This window comes from Macaca mulatta, chromosome 3 (genome assembly GCF_049350105.2).
Source record: "Macaca mulatta isolate MMU2019108-1 chromosome 3, T2T-MMU8v2.0, whole genome shotgun sequence".
NCBI classification, from domain to species: Eukaryota; Metazoa; Chordata; class Mammalia; order Primates; family Cercopithecidae; genus Macaca; species Macaca mulatta.
In genome coordinates, this window is record NC_133408.1 from 90,668,464 (window position 1) to 90,692,941 (window position 24,478).

At 40.5% G+C, this 24,478-nt stretch overlaps 2 protein-coding genes across 11 annotated transcripts in view; both read right to left on the minus strand.

Annotated features, from left to right (window-relative positions):
• The window catches only part of NME8 (NME/NM23 family member 8), a 225,714-nt gene that overhangs the window by 167,634 nt on the left and 33,602 nt on the right, over positions 1 to 24,478 (minus strand). The window lies entirely within an intron of this gene.
• GPR141 (G protein-coupled receptor 141) overlaps positions 1 to 24,478 on the minus strand; it is a 64,378-nt gene that overhangs the window by 6,256 nt on the left and 33,644 nt on the right. For 3 of the 10 annotated variants that reach the window (XM_077996930.1, XM_028845861.2, XM_077996926.1), the window contains 2 exons: positions 7,458 to 7,556; positions 6,722 to 6,843 (listed from right to left, as the gene is read on the minus strand). The exons of 2 other annotated variants lie outside the window; for them this stretch is intronic. The gene's annotated coding sequence lies outside the window, so the exon portion shown is untranslated. Of the gene's footprint in view, positions 1 to 4,342; positions 4,794 to 6,721; positions 6,844 to 7,457; positions 7,557 to 24,478 lie in introns of all 10 variants that reach the window. 5 more of the 10 variants (XM_077996928.1, XM_077996927.1, XM_028845862.2 and 2 more) reach the window with 3 other exon arrangements.

Below are 24,478 nucleotides of genomic sequence, written 5' to 3' on the forward strand. Positions count from 1 at the left end.
TATCTAATTAAACCCCACACAATATTATTGTATTGTATCATTAACATTCAATCCCTAGTCATTTATTTTTGTCCATTTAGTTTTCTTAACCATTGATTTTTATGTCTTCTTGAATTTCTGTGTTTCCATTGGATATAACTTTCCTTCTGCTGAAGAACTCCATTTTAAATTTCTTTCAGTACAGATTTCTTACGGATAAATTCTCTCAGCTTTTGCACGTGTGTGTCTGAAAATGTTTTCATTTCATCTTTATTTTTAGGATATATTTGCAAGCCATAAAAGCCAAGGTTGGCATTTCCTTTCAGTACTTTAAAGATGTTATTACATTGTCTCCTGCCTTTCATCATTGAAACTTCAGTTGTCAATATTGCCATTGCTTCTATTAAGGTTGCATGTCTTTTTCTTTCCTTCTTTCTTTTTAAGAAAGATATTTTTGCACTTTTGCCTGTGTCGGTTTTTTTTTCTTCTTTGTTTATGCTGTTTGAGGTTCTTAAATTTATAGGTTAATGTCTTTGTCCCTTTTGGAAAATAATCAGTTTTACCCCTCCAAATATTGCTTTGTCCCAATCTGTTATCTCCTCTTAAAGTTCAATTATAGTTATGTTAGACATTTTAACTGCTTCCCTTCTGTCTCTACTTTTTTTCTGAATTTTATATACATTTCATCCATCTCTTCTTCCCTTTCTCCATTTGGATATATCCTTTTTTTTTTTTTTTTTTTTTTTTTTTTTAAAGAACCTTGCTCTGTCACCCAGGCTGGAGTGCAGTGGCACGATCTCGGCTCACTGCAACCTCTGCCTCCCAGGTTCAAGCAATTATCCTGTCTCAGCCTCCTGAGTAACTGGGATTACAGGTCTCCATCACCACGCCTGGCTAATGTTTGTATTTTCAGTAGAGACAGTTTTCACCATGTTGGTCAGGCTGGTCTCGAACTTCTGACCTCAAGTGATCCACCCGCCTCAGCCTCCCAAAGTGCTGAGATTATAGGCATGAGCCATCATGCCCAGTCTGGATATATTCTTGTTCAGTGCTTTTATCTTTGGTTGTTTCCATTCTGCTGTTAAACCAACTATAGTTCTTCATATCAGATATGTAATACTTTCAGTTCTATGCTGTGTCAGTCTTATACATTCTACATTCTACTTTGTGAAATTTTCTCATCTATTTCATTTTCTTCACCTTTTCCTTTAATTTTAATTTCTTAAATACTTTAACCATAGTTATTTCAAAAGGCTCGTCAAGAACATTTGTAGATATATTTCTATTATCTCTTTTTTCCTCTTGGTTTTCCATTATGTAATCTTATCCTTTGATATGTCTAGTAATTTACTAATAAGTTCTGTATATTTTTCTTTAAAAAGGTAGTGGTTCCAAGTAATGTTCTTTTTCTTGAGAGGGGTCATCCTTTCCACCACTATACTAACATTATTTTCAGTCAAGCCTTGTTTGCAGTTCTAGTAAGGCTTAGTGTACTTCTGGGTCTCCTTAGCCCCTTTTGTAATTTCAGCTACAGTCAACAGTCGTATCTCTGACCTCTTTTTCTGATGAATCTGGCCTGACTTCAAATCCTGGTCTTACAAAACTGCTGACATTGTTGCTATATTTTTCAGATGTTTTAAGGCTTAGGATTTTAGTCTCCCATCTCCCCAAAGTCCCAGAATTCATCAAAATGTCTTCATGCATTGGTGAAGAATTTGAATTCTCAGCTCTGAAAAAGCTACTGTGGTGAACGAAGTTGCTTTGAGCTTTTTCTCTCCTTGGGAGTCACGACCTCTTCACTAATTGCCTCAACTGCGCTCCACTGTCTTCAAGCAAATAACTTCGGTATTTTACTTTATTTGATTTCTTGGATTATTCCTGGCGGGAGCACTAACCAGTTGATCAACCTTCCATCCTATGAAGATGCAGAAGCTAATGCAATTTTTAATGTTTCAGTGGTGCAATAAATTCTTATAGTCTTGAAATTAATGGAATTAACAAGAGAAAGGTAACTTCCTCCCCAACATATAAAGATTAGTTCCCTTTTATAAATTTATATTCTGATGTAAATACGTTATAGTACTGTTATTTGTACATTTTAAAGTGCATCATCTAATCCCTGCTTTCAGCACCCACACTCCATAACACCTTACCTTCACTGAATGCCTCAAGCTCTTTCTTGCCTTAGCACCAACACTTCTTCTCTCCCCTCCCCACCCATCTACTAATCCTTCAGGTCTTAACTCCATTATCAATTCTTTAGGAAAGTTTTCTCTGACTCCCATACTAGATAAGATCTACTTGGCCTCTTTCAGAAGATAAGGCAGAGAACTCCTACACTACATGAGATCTACCTGACTTTCTCTTTTCTCCTCTTCTGAAAAGAACCACCTCTACAAGGGTGATTAAATAATCACTTGGGTAAATAGGTGCTGGTTGCTGGTATCTTCCCTCTTCCCCCTAGATTATAAGCTCCTAAGCTCCACAAGGACAAGGACTGTGCATGTTTTTATTATTTTCCACTCTTAGATCCATAGCAATAGCCAACACATAGAATATAGTCTCTAAATATGAAGTAGAAGAATAATTAAATATTCATAACATGTAGCTAACAGAACAGTGCATTACTTCAATTCTTGCTTCTGCTACTGTTTGCAGTGTTACTGTGAACAAACTACTTAACCTCTCTGAGGCTTATTTCTCTCACCTAAAATGTGGATAAGCCCTACCTACCTCATATAGCCATTATGAGACAAACTAGATAATTTATGCCAAATTAAAACAATATACAACATAATTAATATTGATTAATTGAGTAATTAATTAGTTGGGACAGTCTCGCTCTGTTGCCCAGGCTGGAGTGCAGTGGCATCATCATGGTTCACTGCAGCCTCGATCTCCTGTTCGCAAGTGATCCTCCCACCTCAGCCTTCCCAGTAGCTAGGACTATAGATGTGGACCACCACACCTGGCCTAATTTTTGTATTTTTTGTAGAGACAAGGTTTCACCACGTTGCCCAGGCTGGTCTCAAACTCGTAGGCTCAAGAAATCCACTTGCCTTGACCTCCCAAAATGTTGGGATTACAGGCATGAGCCACCATACTTGACCAATATTGATTAATGTATGAGATAAATATCCAACGTGTGAAGTGGAAAACATCTTCTAGGAATATTTTAAACATCATCTTGTGGCTGCAAAATTCCTGCAAACTTCTGTTTTTCTGAGGGGTCTATCAAGTTGGCAATAACTGGAATGGTAACTATCAGGGATGCTAATCCTAGCAATACTTTTCTTTTTTTCTTTTTTTTCTTTTTTTTCTTTTTTGAGACGGAGTCTCACTCTGTCACCAGACTGGAGTACAGTGGTGGGATCTTGTCTCACTGCAACCTCCGCCTCCCAGGTTCAAGTGATTCTCCTGCCTTATCCTCCCGAGTAGCTGGGATTATAGGTGCCTGCCACCATGCCTGGCTAATTTTTTGTATTTTTAGTAGAGACAGAGTTTCACCATTTTGGCCAGGCTCGTCTTGAACTCCTGACAGGTCATCCACCCTCCTTGGCCTCCCAAAGTGCTGGGGTTACAAGCGTGAGCCACTGCGCCTGGCCACAATACTTTTCTGTGGCTTTCCTCATCCATGTCCCTGCTCCATTTGCTGGGACAAGTCACCATGTGTTATGGTAACATCACAGTTATTCCCAGGAGCAGAGGCTTCTTCCCGTCCCAAAACCTAGGACCCAAGCTGTTTATAATAAAATTCCTTGCCAGGTGCATGATAATAAAAGCACCTGTAGATATAGCTGCAAAACATTCAGCTAGCCAAGCACATAGAGCCAAGTGTATGTCTTCCCAGCCCTGCCCAGATCCATCCACGTACTCTACGTTACTTGTTCTTGACTTGCCACCTGATATCTGGTTTTGGTTTTCTGCCTTACCTGACACACTTTGGCTCACTCCCTACCAGCTCCCTGCCTCAGACTCAGCTCTCTTGATTGTTTCCCAGGCAAACTCATCTGCCTGACTTTAAAGCCTGATTTTCCCTTCTAGGAAATGCCTCTTCATGTCGCAGCTCCCCCATATACTCTTGCTACTTTCCTGTGACTACATCTCTACCTCAAGTTTTGGATTAACCTTCTCCCAATCAGAAAAGGTTTATCTGCATCTCAGGAGATTCTGCATGAACCACTGCTGTGCCAACCCTCTCCTTATGATCATCTAGCTCTCATAAAGAGTTCTGCTCTGCTCCTTTGTTACAAATCTATTACTGAGATTCCTTGGTGGTGCTGTTTACCTGCTCACTATCTTCATAACCTATTTATTGTTCCTATATTGTAACCTTGAGGTCAAGTTCCATGATCCCACTTACCTATGATCACTTGTCCTGAAATTGAGTCCTGATAGGTTTTCCAGATGCTGCCTTTTATGTCTGCCTGAACCCAGCATGTTTCCAACTTCCAAATTCCTTTTTTATTGTGCTCTGTCCACACTTAATCAGGATATTGCACAAGACTTTCAGATGATCTGCATCAGATTGCAACATCTCCATTCTGTCCCATGGACTATAGCTAAAATAATCATTCCGCTAAACCATGCGCTCTCTCAATCTGCCTGCTGGGGGCAGAGTCTGGCAACTCATCACTCTCAAGGTGCGGGGCTCTGACTCTAGCCTAGGTAATAGGTTGTTGCAAAAGTAATTGCTGTTTTTGCCATTGCTTTGCATGCTTTTGCAACAACCTAATAACAAAAAGAGAAAGAAATTGCAGTAAGCCGAGATCACGCCACTGCCCTCCGACCTGGGTGACAGAGTGAGACACCATCTTAAAAAAAAAAAAAGAGAGAGAGAGACAGAGAGAAAGAAAAGAAGTTAGAAAGTTCTTCCTGCACGTTGTGCACATGTACCCTAGAACTTAAAGTATAATAAAAATAAAAAATAAAAATAAAATAAATAAATAAATAAATAATAAAAAGCAAACAAACAATAAACCTCTCTTCCTCTTTACTTTGCTTCTTTCTACAAGGCACTTACTCCCTTATTGTCCCCCCGAAGACCACTTCATCTCATGTAATGAGCACCCCACTCCCAAGATGGCTCCCCAGCATCTAAAAACCGAGCAAGAACTAGGATGGGGCCAAATGGAGGAAGACCATGAAGCAATAAACTCTTTCAAGATTCACAGATAGTAAGAAAGGCCAGAAAGGGATTGGGGCACAAGTTTTTCCTAGTGGGACAAAAAGATTATATATTTGTGTAAGAAGTATTCCTCTGCACCTGTAATCTCTGCACTTTGGGAGACCGAGGCGGGTGGATCCCGAGGTCAGGAGATCGAGACCATCCTGGCTAATTTGGTGAAACCCTGTCTCTACTAAAAATACAAAAAAAAAAAAAAATTAGCCGATGTGGTGGCGGGCGCCTGTAGTCCCAGTTACTCGGGAGGCTGAGGCATGAGAATGGCAACCAGCAGAGCTGGACAATCACCTCCCCACCTATGCAGGTGCATGGGGGATTGCTACATATTCATAACAGCCTGTTCTCTAATCCCTGAGAAGAGATGGGTATGCAGGATCAATAACATGATTTTATCAGTATTACATTAAAGAACTGTATTCTCCAAATCGAATTTGAAACATTAAAATCTGCAGATTATTCTCATTTGAGTTTTAATTTTAGCAGTGTCACATTTGTCCTCCAGGGCATATTTCTTTTTACAGTGGTTTCCTTCAATGGCAATTAATAGCAACATCAATTCAATCAAAGTAAATATATTTGTTTGAACTTAGACTGTTAAATATTCCCTAGTCTATTAATTTACGTGTCTGTTAGAGTTGGATGCCCACAAAGAATGAAGGCAATTTTGAGCCTTTTCACAAAATGGAAAGTTCAAAGCTTAATAACCTTGAAAGGAAATGTCTTCATTGCTAAAAAATTGAACGCATACAAAAAGAATAAATGCTGCTCAGAAATGCTTCCAATGCCTCACTTCAGAATATTAGCTTGTTATTTAGAACACTCCCCGAGACTGTGGGAAGCCAAGAGAAGGTCTGAGAGACACAGTGAGCTGTGAAGCAGTGAGCCTGCCAGGCATGAGACAGACAAGCCTGAGAGACAAACACCATGGCCATGGCCGGGCCCTGGGACCCTGGAACAAGCAAGCCAGCACCCACAGTCACAACAAGTGCAACTGATGGCTTTGATGTGTGTTATATACAGAACCTGCCAAGTGTGGTTAAAACAAACACTTGTAGGTAAGAAATATGCAGTCTCTGATCAAATGAAAAGCTCTGTTTTCCTGGGTGCCAGCTTTAGATGATACATGTTTAGATTTCTTGATATTCAGGTTCAGGTTTTGAAATTTGTCCTGAGCTTTGGGACACAGGCACTTTGAAGAGAAAACAATGGAAGCTTACAAAGTGTCCAGGATAGACTGTTTGAGACACACTTGTTGTTATTATTTAAAGATCCACCTCACACTTAATTTTGAAGAAAAATATAGCATGTACCCTAGCTCAGAATTTGGGACGTGGTATGTGTCAAGTACTTCTGTCATGATGCAATGAATTCATGAAAGAAAGAGGGTGAGAGATCAAGAAAGTGAGGGAGGAACAGAGAAAAGAGAAAGAAGTGGGGAAAACAAAGAAAAGGAATAAGAAAAATAAAGAAGAGAAGAAGATGAAGGGAAAATAGGAGAGTAGGCTCTGAGGGTCCCAGCCAGTGATGCTGGTGTTATACTTAAGGCATTGAACTGACCGTAATATTTTCCTGGGCTTCGGTCTTTCTTTACACCTAGAAATGATTCAAATGTCTCAGTTACTCTCTCAGTTGATTGTCCAATATAGTTTTGCTAAGGAGTGCAGCTGATCCAGGAAAACCTGAAAGAAGGTAAGAAAGAGGTAGTTTCTGCTTCCACGGAGACAATCCATTCCAAATACAAGAAACCAGGGAATTTTTTTTCAAATAACATTAACAACAGTTATTTGTTGATGCTACTTAGATATTTCACCTATATGTCTTCACTGTGCTTTCTCTTCCCAAAATATTACCCTCACTCACACAGTCTTGCACATCTTTGAGGTGTAAACACGGACTTTCAAGCCCTTCAGGCCCCCAGGACATTCTCAGCTGCTTTCTCAAAATGCTTTACAGGTGCCTCTCAGTCCTTCCTTTGTTGTCTTATTAATTTCTCTATTTTAATTATTTTATTCATTTGTGCACTTGCTTTTAACTTTGAATTTCTTTCAAAACTAGCATATAGTTTTTTAATAGCGGTCGTGAGTTATTAACTGAATGGGTGAAATAATGGTGAACAAGTGCCTTGACTGGATTAAATATTTTTTGGATATGGCCACATTTGGATCTAGACCAACAACTGACATCAGGATCCCAGAAATAAACTGCAAACCCAGAGCCAGCTCTCTCAGGGGGCAGGACTGCCTCTCTGGCTGACTGTGAACTTCCTTGTCCCACATGGGGATCCCCTCTTTACCTCTGCAATTGATCTTGGAAGGTCATCATGAAGTCTGGCCTCAAACTCTGATTTTCCCCTGCCCTCTATCATGTCTCTGCTTAAAATCCTCTTTGTTTCCTGTTAGAGAAAAGAATAAATTCTCAGTTCCTACGATGACATGTAAGCCCTTTGCAAACTGGCCTCAGCTTCTATTTCAAGGAACACCTCCTCTCTAACCCCCTTCCTTCAGCCTCGTCCTGTGACTCAGACTTACCTATCGTTCTTGGAATGTTCTCTTTCATACCCCCAGCTTGTTTCTTTTTTCTCTATGCCCCAAATGTACAGCGAAACAACTAGACTGAAGTCCAAATTGCGTCATCAATGATTTCATTTCTCTTTTTAAAAACTTTCCCTGGCATCCCATTGTCTATGGGAGCTGTGGAAACTGACATATTAGCTGACCTGACATACCGGGCCAGGTCTTGCTGGTATTTGTAGCTCTAAACAAGCCTCTCCCCTATTCTGGTGCACCAGGATTCTCCCATCGTGCCTGCATGATTCTCTTATGATTCTGATCTGATCTCATCCCACACACAAGAGAGCTCCTCAGGTCTGCCTGAGGCCTGGCTGGTGGCTATTCCCTTGTATCTTACCAACCCCCTTCCCAAAGCCTTGCCCACAACCTTGCTTGGGTCTCAGCAGTCATTGTCCATGGCCTGAGGACTACATCAATGTCAGAAGTGAGATACGGAAGTGGTTTTAGTGGCTGTTTCATAAGAAACCTATGGTAGAGCCAACATCAGAGACCAGCCTACAAAATGAGAGTCCTACACAATTTGTAGAACCCTGCAAAATGACATTAAATAATCCAAATGCTCATTAGTGTGTAGACCTTAGTCACCAGAACCCCTCCCTGTACCGTTTTAAAACAGGCAAACAAGTATAACCTACTTTGGGATTTCTCACTTCATTTATTAAACAAATGATATCACTCTAAGTGTCTATTGTACAGTAGGTAGCAAATATTCTGAAATGAATAAAACACATCCCCGCATTTAAATCTCCTTCTGTTTGGTAGGAGAGAAAGAGACACATCAATTATTTACAGAAACACCTACAGATACATGAAAAATGCTGCAAGAATTCAGAAAGAGCAGTAGTTATTTAAGAGGTACTGGAGGATGAAGGCATCAAAATAAAGTAAAAGATGCTTGGGTACAGATATGTAGCAGTTACTGGATCTGAAAGGATGTATTGAAGTTCTAGATGTAGACAGGAGGAAATAAAGCACTCCAGGGAAAGAGAAGATTCTGGGCAAAGGCTTGGATGCACATTCTGGGAATTACCAATAGTTTGATGTGCCTGGAACATCTGACACATGAGGAGAACATGAGTGAGAATCTGTAGATGAGGGTTTCCATATATACGGCATGTTGCCACTCTAAGGATTTTGCATTTTATTCTGAAAATTATGAGGGATGCAGGGAATTGTAGAATACTGAATGACATCTTAATATTTCAGTTTTGAAAGTTTGTTTTGGCAACAGAACGGAGGGTTGGAGAAGGGTTATTCAGGTTAAAATATTATAAGGATTGGAGCAAGATGACACCCACCTAGGAGAGCTTGCCCCCAAATTAAAAAAAATTGAAGAGTCTGGGCTTGGAAGAGAAAAGTACGTGCTTCAGGTTCCTTCATCCACATTCAACAATAAGAAAGCAAGGATGAGTCACTGGACATTTTAGGAGAGCTAATGCCACATTAGATGGATACCAAATTTCCCAGACAAAAGAACTAACAGATGGGTTGGTTTGCTAAGAAGGCAAAGTGGAAAAAAGTAACTTTAAATGTGCTCAGAGAGGAGAGAATGGTGTGAAGTAAGACTCAGAGTTGTTATTTTAATTAAAATGCACCAAACCACACAATCAATGAGATTGTAAGAAGGTTGAGAAGACTCCCGCAGATAGAACCAAAAAAGGTCAAGAGATGGAAGATTTAAAAGAAAAGCTAAAAAACACCTAGAACGAAACTATTAATAGAAGTTCCAACATCATCTGTTATTTTCCTGATCTTGACCATTGTATGTGGTTGTATAAGAGAATATCCTGTTCTTATACAATATCACTGCATACCATATGGATAAACGCAGCATGCTTTCAATTTATTCTCAAATAGATTCAAAAAAATTACAACATGTATATACAAAAAGGGAAAAGCCAATGTGGAAAAGATTACAATTGGGGAATCTGGGTGAAGGTTATATTGGAGCTCTTTATATCATTCTTACAACACTGTAAATGTTGTGTGTAAAATTAGTTCTAAATTTAAAAATTATGAAAAATTACATAAAATAAACATACAGTTGGTCACCTCTTCATTGCCTACATTGCAACAACTGGGATTCAGCCACATTAACTCTTAAAGGGATTATTACAGCAAATCATTTTTTACTCCTATCTCCCCTATTCCCAACTCAGCAACCTAAGTAATCTTTCAGAATGTAAGTTAGAAGATGTCATTCTTCTTATCTCAATCCTCCAATGGCTTCTCACCTTTCTCAGAGTCAAATCAAGATTTGGAAATGGTGTGGAAGACTTTATAGAATGCGATCCCTCCTCCCCGTTCTCTGTCTTTGGTCTCACTTTCTACAGCCAAACTGCAGTGAAATACATTTTAGACCTACAATGCTCATGATCATACCAAATTAAAACACCCATTGGTTTCCACAAGGTGGAAGTGAGGGAAATAAAAGAGAGAAATTGTATGTGAATATCTTAATATTTTTTGGTGGGGAAGAGGTTAAAGGTACTGTTTAAGTGTAGAGAAACAAACAAAAAAAATGAATGTAACTTCTTCTTTTTTTTTTTTTTTGAGACGGAGTCTCACTCTGTCGCCCAGGCTGGAGTGCAGTGGCCGGATCTCAGCTCACTGCAAGCTCCGCCTCCCGGGTTTACGCCATTCTCCTGCCTCAGCCTCCCGAGTAGCTGGGACTACAGGCGCCCGCCGCCTCGCCCGGCTAGTTTTTGTATTTTTTTTTTTTGGTAGAGACGGGGTTTCACCGTATTAGCCAGGATGGTCTCCATCTCCTGACCTCGTGATCTGCCCGCCTCGGCCTCCCAAACTGCTGGGATTAGAGGCTTGAGCCACCGCACCCGGCCGAATGTAACTTCTTGACGAAAACTTAAGAGCAATCAATTAGTGAACCAAAGTTACATGTATGGCTTGCAAATTATGAGAAGGAAAAACAGAGCACAGCAATAGCAGTAACAGATGCAGGAAGGAAAAAAAAAAAAAGCAAACATGGTAAATAAACATATTTTAAGATAAAAGAATGAAAAGTCCAGACATCCGAATTCACACAATTTATAATTTGTTCCTTCTTCCACCTACAAAAACGAGAAATTTTGTCTATCACTCTGTGACTGTACTAAAAACCACTGAATTGTGGTTCACCAGCCATAAAGTTGTCCTTTGAAAAAAATGACTTTTATAGTTGGTGAATTATATTTCAGTAAAGCCATTGTGCAAAAAAAGAGAGAAAGAAATTGCATCTGAGCTGAGCCTTGGTGATGAGGGAGGAGCGGGAGAAATATTGACAGAGAATCAATGCTGCCGGTGACTTCCTTCATTTATTCATATCGAGGGCAGAGTAGGAAGCTCCCCTGGTTAGAGGGCTAGGTGGATGCCGTGCCAGGAACCAGGAGCTCTGGGTGCCTCACCCTGCTCAAGATTGCAGGCCTAGTCCCTCTGATGTGGCTGCTCATTCCTCCTGGCTCTCCACTCCATCCCTGGCTTCACTTCTTTCCGCTGCACATTGGACAGATGGGACTGCAGATTCAGCTTCTTGATTCTTGACCACTCATTACAAGGAACCAGCCCTACCCAAGCCATGTGCTTCATAGCACTGATCACTGTCATCTCACTTTTTCTTTGTTATTCTCTATATTCATCCCTGCTTCCAAGAAGAAAAGATCCATGAGAGTGGCCATGATGTCTCCATCTCCAGGACAGAAGGAACCCTTGGACCAGGAATCAGAAGACAAAATCACGAATTCTTAGTGTCAGAGTGAAACCTAGAGATTATAGCATCCAGTGCACTCATTAAACTGAGGAAGACATCGAGGCCCACACAGGGACCTTCAAAAGCTAGCAAGGCTTGTCACTGGCTAAGTTCCAGGTTCTGTGTCTCAGTCTGGGACTATTCCCGTGACACAGCACTACTACAGGCAGACTCCAGAGGCCCAGTGAGACAGATGGCAGCTTCTAATCAACAGAACTATGCTTTAAGTCCAGCCCCATAGGCCCCACCTCAAGGACACCAGTTGGGAGCCAGGATGGATGTCCGGCCCCAGCTAGAAGAGGCATCACAGGTTGTTCTGAGAAAAAGTTGTCAGCAGACAAATGGCTTCCCTGCCTTTGAGATCTCCTTAGAACGAATTATAGTTTGTTGTGCTTGCAGAAAACAAATGGGAGCCGTCACTTTAATCACTCACTCAGGGAAACTCAAGCAGCAGTTCATCCAAAATATATTGAAAAAAGATTCTGGGATGGCAGCTCCCACATTAAGGACCAGCTCAGTATAGCTAAAAAAACCAAAACCAAAAAATCTGTCTGAAAATATCTGAAGCAGTGTGGGAAACAACAAAAGAGAAATATCCACTCTAAAGAAATCCACTGGAGAAGATTATAGGCCTAAGTAAAATATGAAAATTGCCCCCTGTTTTGTCCATATTCAAACTCTTCTCACAGTCCTCCTCCTCTGTACATCCTATTTCTGAAGTTTGAAAGGACTCTCTCGGGTTTTCTATGGTTTGTTTAATAGCAAAAAAAATAATAATAATAATACATTTTTTAGGCAGTTTCAAGTAAAATTAGATGTGCAGCCTCACTCATCAAAGACATCATTTTCCACCAAAGAACAGGCTTCTGGATTTGAGCTCTCCATTCTCTCCTCACTTGAGGAATTCACCATTGCTGCTGACTCTCTAACAGGTGAGGATGCAAGTTCTGGTTACCTACAAGGGAAGTGGGAACTGAAACTCAGAGGCTTTGTGTCTGTGTAGAGTGAACCACACTGCTCCGCAAGGCACTCAGGCTGCCCCTGCTGCCACCCGTGTTCTCCAAAATAAGGAACTGTCAGTGAGTTCGTGAGTTCTTTCCATTCCCAGTGAGAGCCTTGCATAGATCCGTAGGTCTGCAGATATTAAAATGAGCTATGAATTCTGATCTTCTTGAATGTCCATCTCCTTACCAGAAATTTTGCTTCAAAGTAATCTTTCATTGTCCAGGGACTGTGCTTTATTCTCTGAAATTGTTAAATCTGGGGGACTGTGTTCCTGGAATTCCTGAGTGTCCAGTGCTACCACGGCCTTCTCGTCACCTTCGACACACCATCTGGCCTACTTAATCCACCCAGCCTCGAAAGACAGAGAAACATGTCTATACGGACATGTAAGGGACGAGGCCTTCAGATAGGCAAAACGTGGTATTCAACAATGCTGGTAACTTCCTTGCCTCCAAGCCTCCTTATGGCCCATGAAGCACTAAAACGTGATAGAGCAAGAACAGGACATCACTAAAGGAGGCTGCTTTTCACATCATCATTTCACAGGATTCACTCTGTGCTTCACCCAGTATCATAGTTTCTTCCCTCCCTCACCATGTGCACTTCAGGCATTTCACTATCTGACTTGCTCATCTTCCATGCCATTCACTTTTTTTTTTTTTCTTCCTAGTAACTTCTAGGGTTTTATTTCTTTTTATTTTCTCAGTGTTTCTGGGATTGTTTTATATCAATAAAAAAGAGGCAACTAAAAGTCACTAAAGGAAAATTAGGCATTTCTGGACTCTTAGGCTGGGCACAGTGGCTCACGCCTCTAATCCAGGCACTTTGGGAGGCCGAGGTGGGTGGATCTGCCACCACACCCGGCTAATTTTTGTATTTTTAGTAGAGACAGGGTTTCACCATGTTGGCCAGGCCAGTCTTGAACTCCTGACCTCAAGTGATCTGCCCGCCTTGGCCTCCCAGAGTGCTGGGATTACAGGCGTGAGCCACTGCACCCGGCTTTTTTTTTTTTTTTTTTTTTTTTTAGAGAGGGAACCTCACTATAGTGCTCAGGCTGGTCTCAAGCTCCTGGCCTCAAGTCATCTTCCTGCCTCAACCTCCCAAGTAGCTGGAACTGCATATACAAGCCACCATGCCTGACCTGTTTCTGTGCACTTTTATATGACAGCATAGCATCTCATCAAGTGGATGTCTCCAAAGTGATTTAACCAAATTTTCAATGATGTTATGTTTCTAACTCATTAATGTTATAAATAACTCTGGGATAATCATTTTTGTGAATTTAGTGTTTTACGTATTTTAGATTTTTCCAAAAGGTGGTGTCCAGTAAAAAAGTGGTCATAGGACATGAAAGTATTTGTGGATACAGATTGATACTGCCAAGTTGCTTTATGTTGACAGACATGAAATATTTCCTTAAAGTCAAAAGTTTATTTCTGTTTTCTAACTTAAACTATTCCTGTCAAGAAGTTTTCCAATATGTTATCCAGATGGCTTCAATCAACCATCAATCTTTATTCACTGTAGGTGAAGTACACTTGTAGGCAAAATTCCGAAATGAACAAGACAAAAAAGGCTGTGGAAAAAATACATCCTTCAAGCAACGCATTGGCCCCTGAGACAGACACCATACTTTCAGGCCTCAACAGTCCAGGCCGACAGTGAGAGAAGACTCTCCCAGAAGATCTAAAAATTGTGTCTCCACTTCACACCCAGAGACATGGAGATATTGTCGACCTTTGTCTTGGAGCCCAATATAATCTGCCAACAAGTTCAGCTGCCATGCCAACAGAAAATCTAGGGAGAACCAGGAATGGAAAATAGTTTTAGGACATGTTGGGCATGTTTATAAAGGGGATTTCATCTATAGAAGCAATCAACATCTATGGATGGAAAACACCACACCACCAAAGTGAAATCCATTCAGAGAAGACCTTTCTTAAATCAAAGCTACTGAGACATTAACCAGGCCAATCTGTCCAAGTTCACCCTTATTCTGTCTTTAGTCCCAGGTACCTCTAGGTTTATGCCTTTTCACTAATAATGGGCACATCTATTATAGTATAATGTATTGATAACTTTTGCCACCAGGTCCTGAGTGCCTCCTCAGTTCCTGGCACTAAGATGCAAATTTCTTATATGCTACTTATAATCCTCCCAAGAAATCTAGGACATGGGTACTTTTATTCCAAATATTAATTGAAGAAATGAAACTCAGAAAAATTAAGCAGCTTTCTGGGTTCACTCAACTAACAAATGATAGCCCTGAAATTGGAGCCCCAGGCTGTTTGACTCTGAAGCCCAAAAGTTCTGCAGCACATCACAGGGTCACAGCAACATAGAAGTCCCTTTCCTACAAAAAAAGAGAAAAAGTGATATTTCTTCGCTGCTCCATCCCTGCTCTCCTTTGGAGCTGTGGATTCCCCTAGACAATCGGTCCTTGTTTTTCAAATGTATTGTTTGTATCTCTATGACCAATTATCAGGGTATCGAAAAGTAATTAATTAGAATACTGGAAGAGGACTTGGAGAAGTAATTAAAACAGGCCTACTCGAGTTCTCTAAAGCCAATAAATGTTTGAAAAGCAGTTCATCAGATTGCAATGTAAGAGCAAAACAAAATTGCACTAAAATTTAATTCCCCAAATTTAATTTATCCCAGACAGGGTTCTGAACCCTTTTCTTAATTTCTTTTCCTTTTTGAACTCTAAGTCCTTAACTCTCTGCTTTTGTTGAGATTGGAAACTACACTCAGAGACTGTTATGATGCACTCAACTCACATGCTCAGCTCCAAGAAGGCCTAGCCCAAGGTGGGCCAGGTAAAGCCATCAGTGGGCATCAGGGTCTGGTATCTCTAAGTGTCTGCTGCCCTGTGCCCTGTGAACACGGGATGAGTGCCGGGGACAGTCCCTCTTTTGGAAGTGCCAGGCTTGAGTCACGGCACACCTTTTCTCTGCCTGCCTTCTGCCCAACTCCTAATTCACCTCCCAGGCCCTGTTGAGTCCCAAGCCTTCCTGAACCCCAACAATCTCCCCACACTCTAGAACCTTTTTCGTTCATGTTGCGGCCCTGGCAGTAGTTTAGATGTTCCTCTTTGACCAGTGACCCTCCAAGACTAGTCACCCCTTCAGAGGCTGGTTCCAGCCTGACTCTGACACTCTCTGGGGGCTGCGTTCCCCATTATTCCTGCTGCTCCCTGTTTCCAAGGGCTGTCCTAGCTCCCCAATCCTTGCCTTATTTCCAATGGGATCTCTGAAAGGATTCAAGCTCCACCTCACACTCTCATTCCCTAATCTCTTCCAATAAGCTCATTCCCTGCTGTATGTCATAGGAGTTGAAGGAATGTTTTTCCAAAAACAATTCCTGACCAGGTGGAGAATCACTAATTTCACTCATTTCCTCAGTTTCTCGTCTAATTTTCAGCCCCCTTTTTCTGGTTTTCTACTCAGCTGCCTATGAACTGTACATTCTAAATATGGCCAAGGCTAACTCTAAGGTTAGACAGTTTAGTCCCTTATGACAATGACTCATAATTTGCAGACATGTGTGGCAAAGGTGAGTGTCAATATTTTTGAGGAAAGCAACTAAGTTGCTAGAATCATTTTGATCCTCTATATAAGATGGGAGAGGACCCATCTGTTAATTAGAAGAAGTTAAAAAGTTTATAACTAGTAAGGGTGATTAGAAGCCCTAAATTCAGCAAATGTTCAGCAAAGTATTTAGTGTTTACTAGATATCTAGTATCATGCTAGTGATGAACTAAATAGTCACTCTCACCACCCTCATGGAGACTGTAGTCTAGTGAGGAAAATGGTCAATTCATATGCAAATTAACAAATAGATTTACAGTTAGACATTGTATAAGTGCTATAAAGAAGTTACTAACCATCAATGCTGGATGAAGGAAGAAGAGATGCAGATATCCAAGCATTATCAGGAAACTTCTTGCCAAACTGAAAACTTGCAAGATACAAAAACTCATCACTGAATCTGATGGTCAGACAAGATGATTTATCTCGAGAGTGTATGATTTGGCAAAGTCCTGGCTTTTGCAGTCATATCTTTTTTTTTTTTTTTTGAGATGGAGTCTCGCTTTGTCGCCCAGGCTGGCGCGATCTCGGCTCACTGCAAGCTCTACCTCCCGGATTCACGCCATTCTCCTTGCAGTCATATCTTACCACCTCTCATAGCTCACACAAACTTCTACCTTAGACTCAATCAACACAACTGTCTTGTGATAGTGCCGGTTACCAAGCAGCCAAAGGCATTTCTTTCTTGGCCCAACCTTTGATTCTGGCATGGCAGAACCAACCAGAACTGTGTGGACATTTTGAAGTATAAATTGGCCATCCTCCACATCACAGCTTTCCCAGGTCACATGAGAAAGTTGAAATCGTCTGGTGAAACTCTTCACACACAGGCAAGACAGCTTGTTCTTCTTGCCTTCATAATGCCCTCCAACCCCATCCCCCACCCTGCAACACACACACACACACACACACACACACACACACACACACACACACACAACTTATCAGGGAAGCCTAAAATACAAATGTATTACAAATGTGAGCCCTGCTTAAGATACTGCATCTTCAGTTCTATGTCGCTGGTGTGCATTCAAAGCTTAACAGAAGCCCTTGGTTAAGGTTCAGTGAGCCAGGGAGATCTACATAGGCTCTATCACCCTTGTGATCTCAGAAGAGCAATTGTTAAGTGGATGTAGACAGGGTTCTAGTACCAATTTATCTCTCATTTATGCTCAGGGCAAATGTTGTTTCCTTTGCCAACCAGTGGCCTTTTCATACATCTCCATGAATGAGGATAGCTCAATTTATCTTAAATCAAGCTCATCAGCAGAAATGACTTTCTAACCCACATTTTCTCTAAACCTTTTTTTCTTGAATCAATCCTTCCTTCCTTCCTTCCTTTTTTAGAGACAGAGTCTCACTTTGTTTCCCAGACTGGAGTGCAGTGGTTTAATCATAGCTCACTGTAGCCTCGAACTCCTAGGATCAAGCAATCTTCCTGTCACAGCCTCTCAAGTAGCTTGAGTAGCTAGGACTACAGGCACACGCCACCATGCCTGCTAATTTTTGTAGTTTTTGTACACATAGAGTCCTGCTATGTTGCCCAGGTGGCCTTGAATGCCTGGCCTCAAGTGATCCTCTCACATCAGCCTCCTAAAGCACTGAAACTGCTTAATTTCTTTATAGCACTTATACGATGTCTAACTGTAAATCTGTGTGGTAATTTGCATATGAATTGACCATTTTCCTCACTATAGTCTCCATGAGGGTGGTAAGAGTGACTATTTAGTTCATCACTAGCATGATACTAGATACCTAGTAAACACTAAATACTTTGCTGAACATTTGCTGAATTTAGGGCTTCTAATCACCCTTACTAGTTATAAACTTTTTAACAATTCTAACTTTCAATATAATTGACTTATTTCAGCCCAGAGAGAAGGAATACTTTGCAAGGCTATTAGACCAGGGGATCCACTTCCTGGTACATTTATCACACAATTATATTTAACAATTATATTTATGAGCAATGTAAACAATCATATTTAAGATATATGTGTTTGCCCAAGAGATGTATAAGGATTGCTCAGTAATGAAGGAGGGACACAAAGTAAAAGAAGAGCAGTCCTGCCCTCAAGGAGCTTATAATTTAGTGAAGGAGACAGATGCATGTTGTAGAAATTCATGAAAGTAAAATAAGATAGTGCATCAGGGCATTGTTGTGGGAGAACAAGCCAATCTTGGAGAAGGGGGAATCTGTGAAGGCTTCATTCAGGAAGCTGGTTTTGGAGTGACACTTGAAGATAGAAAGGATTCAGCACACAACAAGGAGGTGAGGGAAAGAAAGAGGGGGCAGAAAATATCAGGGATGGATAGCATAAGCCAAAAAGGCAGGCACTGATGTTGAAACATTTGTTAATGAACAAAGTGGTCTTCTCCATTATGGTCTGAAATGTATCAATCAGCAAATACACAACCTCCACCTAGACTTTGACTATCTACTCCTCCTTTTTCAGAGATGTCCTCAATCCTCTTAACCTTTGAGGGGAAGGGAGATTTCAGTAAGAAATATACTTGCAATTCTCTTTTATTGGTTCAGTTTTAGGTCACAGGCCACCTACTTTAAATGTAGAAGCTTAGCTTTCCCTTTTGTAGATTTGAAAACAGCTTTTTCATTCTTCTTCTAGCAAGCCTTCATGCATATTTTCTGAACCACATTCCCTCCTAGTGTCTATTATGTATTTAGAAAATGAAGCAAATTTTCACCTTAGTAGAAGACACACATAATTAGCAAGGCCTATCTGTCCTCAGAGGCACCCGTGATTTGGACATGGCTTGATTCTCTTTTGATCCTCTCCATCATCAAAATTTGAGGCTCTTAGATGGAGGACCTCTCACCTATCTTCCTGAGAACCTTACATAGAGCTGAGCCCTTTTAAATGCTCACAATACCCTCAGCCCTTGGCAGGCACTTTATCCATCTCCAGTGTGTAAAGGAAAACCTTCCCTTTAATATTTAGAAACAGAATTTGAGTTGAAAACTTAGCTGAAAGCTCAGGTACTTTGAGTCTTCTTTTAGAGCAAAAGAGATATAAGTAAACAAATATAGTTGCAACTTTATTCAGAAATAGAAATTCTTAAGAAGGAATCATATAAGCTGACAGAAAATATACTTTGCAATACTCTGGTTTCCTGAGCAAAGAGCTAACTCACCAAAGAATATAGAACTTACCATTTTTCAGCCAACAAGAAATTATACTTTTGTCCACACACTTCTGATTTTTTGACCACACTTATTGGAAAAATTGATCCGAAGTAAAACAGCGAAATTGAGTAATTTTTGTTCTTTGGAGCCTTATATTTTCTACTAAAGCCCTGGGCATTACCTCTCCTCATCTTTCTGTCCATCCTGTTCCCTAACAAGTCTTACTCTCCCTATGTCCCAGTTTCTCTCAGCATCATATCACATGCAGCTAAAATAATTCCTATTCCTAAGTACCCCTTCGAGCTCTAAGAAATCTCTCACCCGCCTTGAAAATTTTCCATTATTTGTGCCAAAAAGTAATTCTCCTTCTCACTCTAATAGGTAGTTGCCACTTTTATGTCACAGCATTTCAGGTTTTGATTATAGTTATTAATTTAGCTCCTCCCTCTTCATAACAAATTATAGGCAGCCTGGACAGGAACTATGTCTAATTCATGTCAGTTTCTCCCACTGTTCTTAGCCCGATTGCTCTCTAGATGCGGCTTTGAAAGAATAAATGATGTTGTGGACAGCTGGGTTTGCCTGGCTCCCAGACTTCCATGTCTGTCTGCCTTCCTCAAAGCCTACCACTTCCATTTCAAGATCCAAGTCATTCTGAAAAGTTGACTCTGTCTTAGCTCCAAGGATGGGATTCTTGACTTGGGCTATGTTAAATGGAGCAATGCATTTCACCCCCGCCTCACCCCTAATCACAATTACCAGTTCGGGCTGCACATAAGGCTTATGGTGGTTTAATCAGAATGAATTTCAGGACTCGTTTCAGGAAGCGTGGACAAAGGCAAATTCTCTTGTTTTAGGTAGTGGGATGTGTGCATCGGCGACCTACAAATGCTGCCACCATTTTGTTAACATAACAGAGGTCAATATTTCAACTAATACTCACCTCCTGATGCTAATACCTGCTGGCCACAGACTTTTAGGGATCTGGTAGAAGAACTATGTTTTCATATGCAAGGAAACAAACAAAATTTCCTATCAAATTTTGAACCCATCAAAGCCTGATAACCAAAAAAGCTAAATTAGAGATCTATGCAGTTTGCATTATCAAATGCCATTGTTTCTTCAGCTGTAATATGGAACTAACATTGCAATAAACTATGTAAAGCACCCAGCATAAGATTGGATGCTGAACAACCACTCCATAAATATCCTTTGTTTCCTTTTATTTTCCTCCTCATCTAACGAGGTTTTCTTTTTAAGGAGGAAAAAAACCCCACTATTTAAAGGAGAAAATAGACTGGGCACAGTGGTTCACATCTGTAATCCCTGCACTTTGGGAGACCAAGGTGGGAGGACTGCCTAAGGCCAGGAGTTCCAGACTGGCCTGGGCAACATAGTGAGATCCTGTCTCTACAGAAATAAATTTTAAACAAGAATTAGACACATGTGGTGGCTCACATCTATAGTCCCAGATACTCAGGAGGCTGAGGCAGGAGAAGTGCTTGAGCCTAAGGAGTTCAAGGCTGCAGTGCGCTATGATCATGCCACTGCACTCCAGCCTGGGCAAGAGAGGAGAGTGAGACTCTGTCTCTAAAAAACAATAAAATAAGATAAATAATAAATAAAAACTTTAAAACCACTAACATATATCAATAGCCAACAATTCTTGTTAATAATAAATAAAACACTTTAAAACCACTAACATATGTTAATAGCCAACAATTCTTGCTATAACATGTTTTGCAGAATTCAATATAAAGACAAATAATACCCAGAAAAGAAATGCCATTTTCTAACTTTCATGAAGATAAAACTAACCCAAATCAGAACTCATAGAGTTTTTTGAAATTCCTAATGCTTGAGACACAGATGAATGGGAAGCCATTGGAAAAAACATAACAGCTTGCATCCTGTTTCCACACATCAAAGTAACTGCCATGGCGTAACAGTGCTTGCTACACAAATGGCATATGAAAACAACATGAAGAAAAATAAACATGATTTTTTTTGGACCATATCTTTACAGTAAAACATGTTCATTGGAAAGTGAGGACAATGGAAGGGAAGAAATTTCAATTTGCTTTCTTCAAGGTTATTTAGATAAATTGAAATTAGTTTGACTTCTTTTTGGGTTATCCTTTAACTTAAATTGTCTAAGAAGTTAGGTAAACAACCAATAGTAACAAGAGTCCCAAGTTATTCAAAAATCCTTTTATAAACCAACACTCTAGAACTTAGTGGGCTGTATGGCTGAATAGTAACTATCCTCTGCCATCTTATTTCTATGTTATTGCAATGTGAAGAACACCCATGCTATTTTTATTCCCAACCTCTTCCAGAACTGTATAAATATAGTCCTTTAGGTCCAAGTTCACTGGTTAGTTCCAGCAGCAAAATTGTAGACTCTCACACCTTCGATTACCATGATTAAACATAGTAATTTAAATAAGAGAGGAGGAAAATATACTGAGTCTGCATCCCAGTCCCTGTAAATCTCTTCACTTCAAAGTACTAGTCCCTGCAGCTTTATAGAAGATAACAGTAACACGTGCCTTGCCACACTCACAGGCTCTCAAGAGAATAAAAAGAGATGGCACTAACACTTGCTACCCAAACATTCTTTACTACATCTCAGAGAAAAATTTAAAAACTCAAGTATATGGGTGAGAGGAGGGGAGATGATTAAAAAAAAAAAAAAAAAGATACGTGGAAAATAGTAGAAAAACCATTGGCTTCGTAGCCAAACCAAACTGTATGAATTCTGATCTTATTACCATTTCGTCCTTAAGCAATGTATTCAATCTTCCTGAGTTCAGTTTTGTTTACATAATGGGGATTACTCAATGAATACTGCAGTGTTGTTGTAAGGTTTAAAGGAGATGACAAAGAGATACATAGGAGTTAGTGTAGATTCTTCCATTAGAAGGTTGTCAATATGCGGCAACTAAAATTACACAGAATATTCGAGGAGAGAAATAACATCTCGGTCACGTAAATATATAACTGATGCGTATTCTGCAGAATGAACTGGAGGCTCTTTCACAGCAACTTTAAAGACAGGGTATCTTTAAAGTGGCAGAAAAATTGCAGTTATAGAGTCTGAGAATTTTAATTGAGTAACAACATTCAAGGCAGACAAGTATAGCTTTGGAAGCATGAGGAACACAGGAAAGAATTAGAAGAATCTATACAGCAGAGGAGCAAAAGAATTCTGAACAACACCAGTCAGATTTGGATACATTGACTAAAGTGTTTTAACAGTTTATTCACAGGAAAGCATTATAAATTAACATCAGGCCAGGCACAGTGGCTCACATCTGTAATTGCAGGACTTTGAGAGGCCAAGGTAGAAGGATTGCTTGAGCCCAGGAGTTTGAGACCAGCCTGGGTAACATAATGAGATCTCTAAGAAAATAAAAAATAGCAATAAAAAAATTAGCATCAGAACCTAATGGTATTTTATCTAAATTATCTTACATGTATTTAACTTAATTGATAACACATGGTGTATATTTGTGTTAGGGACACTATTTGCCCAATTCTTCATGCACTGCCTAAGCCTATATGCACATTTCCTGACTTATAACTTTGCAGTTTCTCAAAGTTATGCTGTAGGAGCATAATGTATTTCTGGCCCTCTTGACCCTGTGTTTGGCCAGGTGACTTGCTTTAGCCCATAGACCAAAGTGGAAGTCACAATGTGCTAGTTTCCGGCTCTGGCATTAAGAGACGATTTTTCTGTACATTCCCCTGTGCCTCTATCACTACCATGAGAAAAACATGCTTGGCTAGCCCCTGGTTTTAAGAGGAAGATGAAGACACATGGAGCAGAGTGAAATCATCCAGGACAGCCCCGCTAGAGTCAGCAGACACCAGACATAGAAGCAGGACCAACCGAGTTCTGCAGAGCCACCGAACTCAGCCTTGACCATCTGGCTGACCCTTGGCCAATACACAGGTCCATAAGGATAAATGATTGCTCTTTTGTGCTATTGAGTCTTGGGATAAACTTATTGGGTGGCATTTTGTTGGCAGTTGCTAACTAAACACAATGTTCTTCAGAGGCATCTTATTCATCTTGTTTTAAAAATTACTGTCCCCATTTGCTCATGCATTGCCACCAGAAGGGCAGCCACTGTTTTCCATCTTTCAGGTATCAGGTGTGCTTAAAAACAAAAGGCCTTTGATTCATGACCTGGTGTTCTTGACCTGAGGTATTACCTGGAGAAACAGAGGGGCAGGTGGTGTGAGGAGTAAATGGCAGTCTAGCATCAATGGCCCAAACAAAAGCAGTATTAAGTAGACAACATTGATCACTTTATTAACCTCCTTGTCTTTGTTTCTTTTATACTCTTTATTACTTGACCCGCCCTGCCCTCAGACATACACACCCTGAGTCCCTTAATGCTTGGGTCCTCCTCCCTATACCATATACCACCGATTCAGGCGAGCCCAGGAGATATGGAGGTGAAAACATAACTGTTATCAAGGCGATCACAGGTGGGAATTTGATTGCTGCTCTCTTGCTGTGTACCAAAGGTCAGCCAGTTTCTCAGTATCGCAGGGATGCCCCCACCCACTCTCTCCACTTAGAACTTCTCTGTAGGGCAGATTCTGTCTCCCTGGGATCTGCCTTTGAGATTTTCATATTTTTGGTTAATCAAGTAACAGGAGATGAGAAACTCAAATACCCAGGGAGAGTTACAAAGCTTCTAGCAACTTTAAAATCCTAAAGGTGCTTCTTGGACTTAGATTCCTGAATTGTTATGAAATGAAGGTATCTCCCCTGACTTTGAGGGCATCTGTCATCTATTTTTACCATACAGACAGGACTGAGTTTTCTAAACCTCCGGCACTCTGGCTGCGACAAATTGAACTTGGAAGCCGTTATTCGAGCGAATCAACGTACTCTTTTGACTGGAGTTTAAAATTTGCATCTCTGGCATAACCCAGGTATCCAGATCACTGCCTGTTCAAGAATGTCTAAACAGATCCAGTAAGGAAGTAATCACAGACAAGAGATGCATACAGGCAGAGGCTGTGGGATTTCAGAAAAAGGTTGCCTCCAGTTAGGAGACTCACATAAAGATATCTGGCAGTGTTTGCAACAGGCTTACATTGCAATCAGTGGTTTAAATTTGTCTGGAGAGGGAGAATCTTTCTTAAGGACTTGATTTTTAAAAGGAGGAGTTATCTCAAAGGAATGAACCTATGATGAAAAATTGACAACCCCCAGTAAATTCAGTGAGGCAGCTGAGCCTT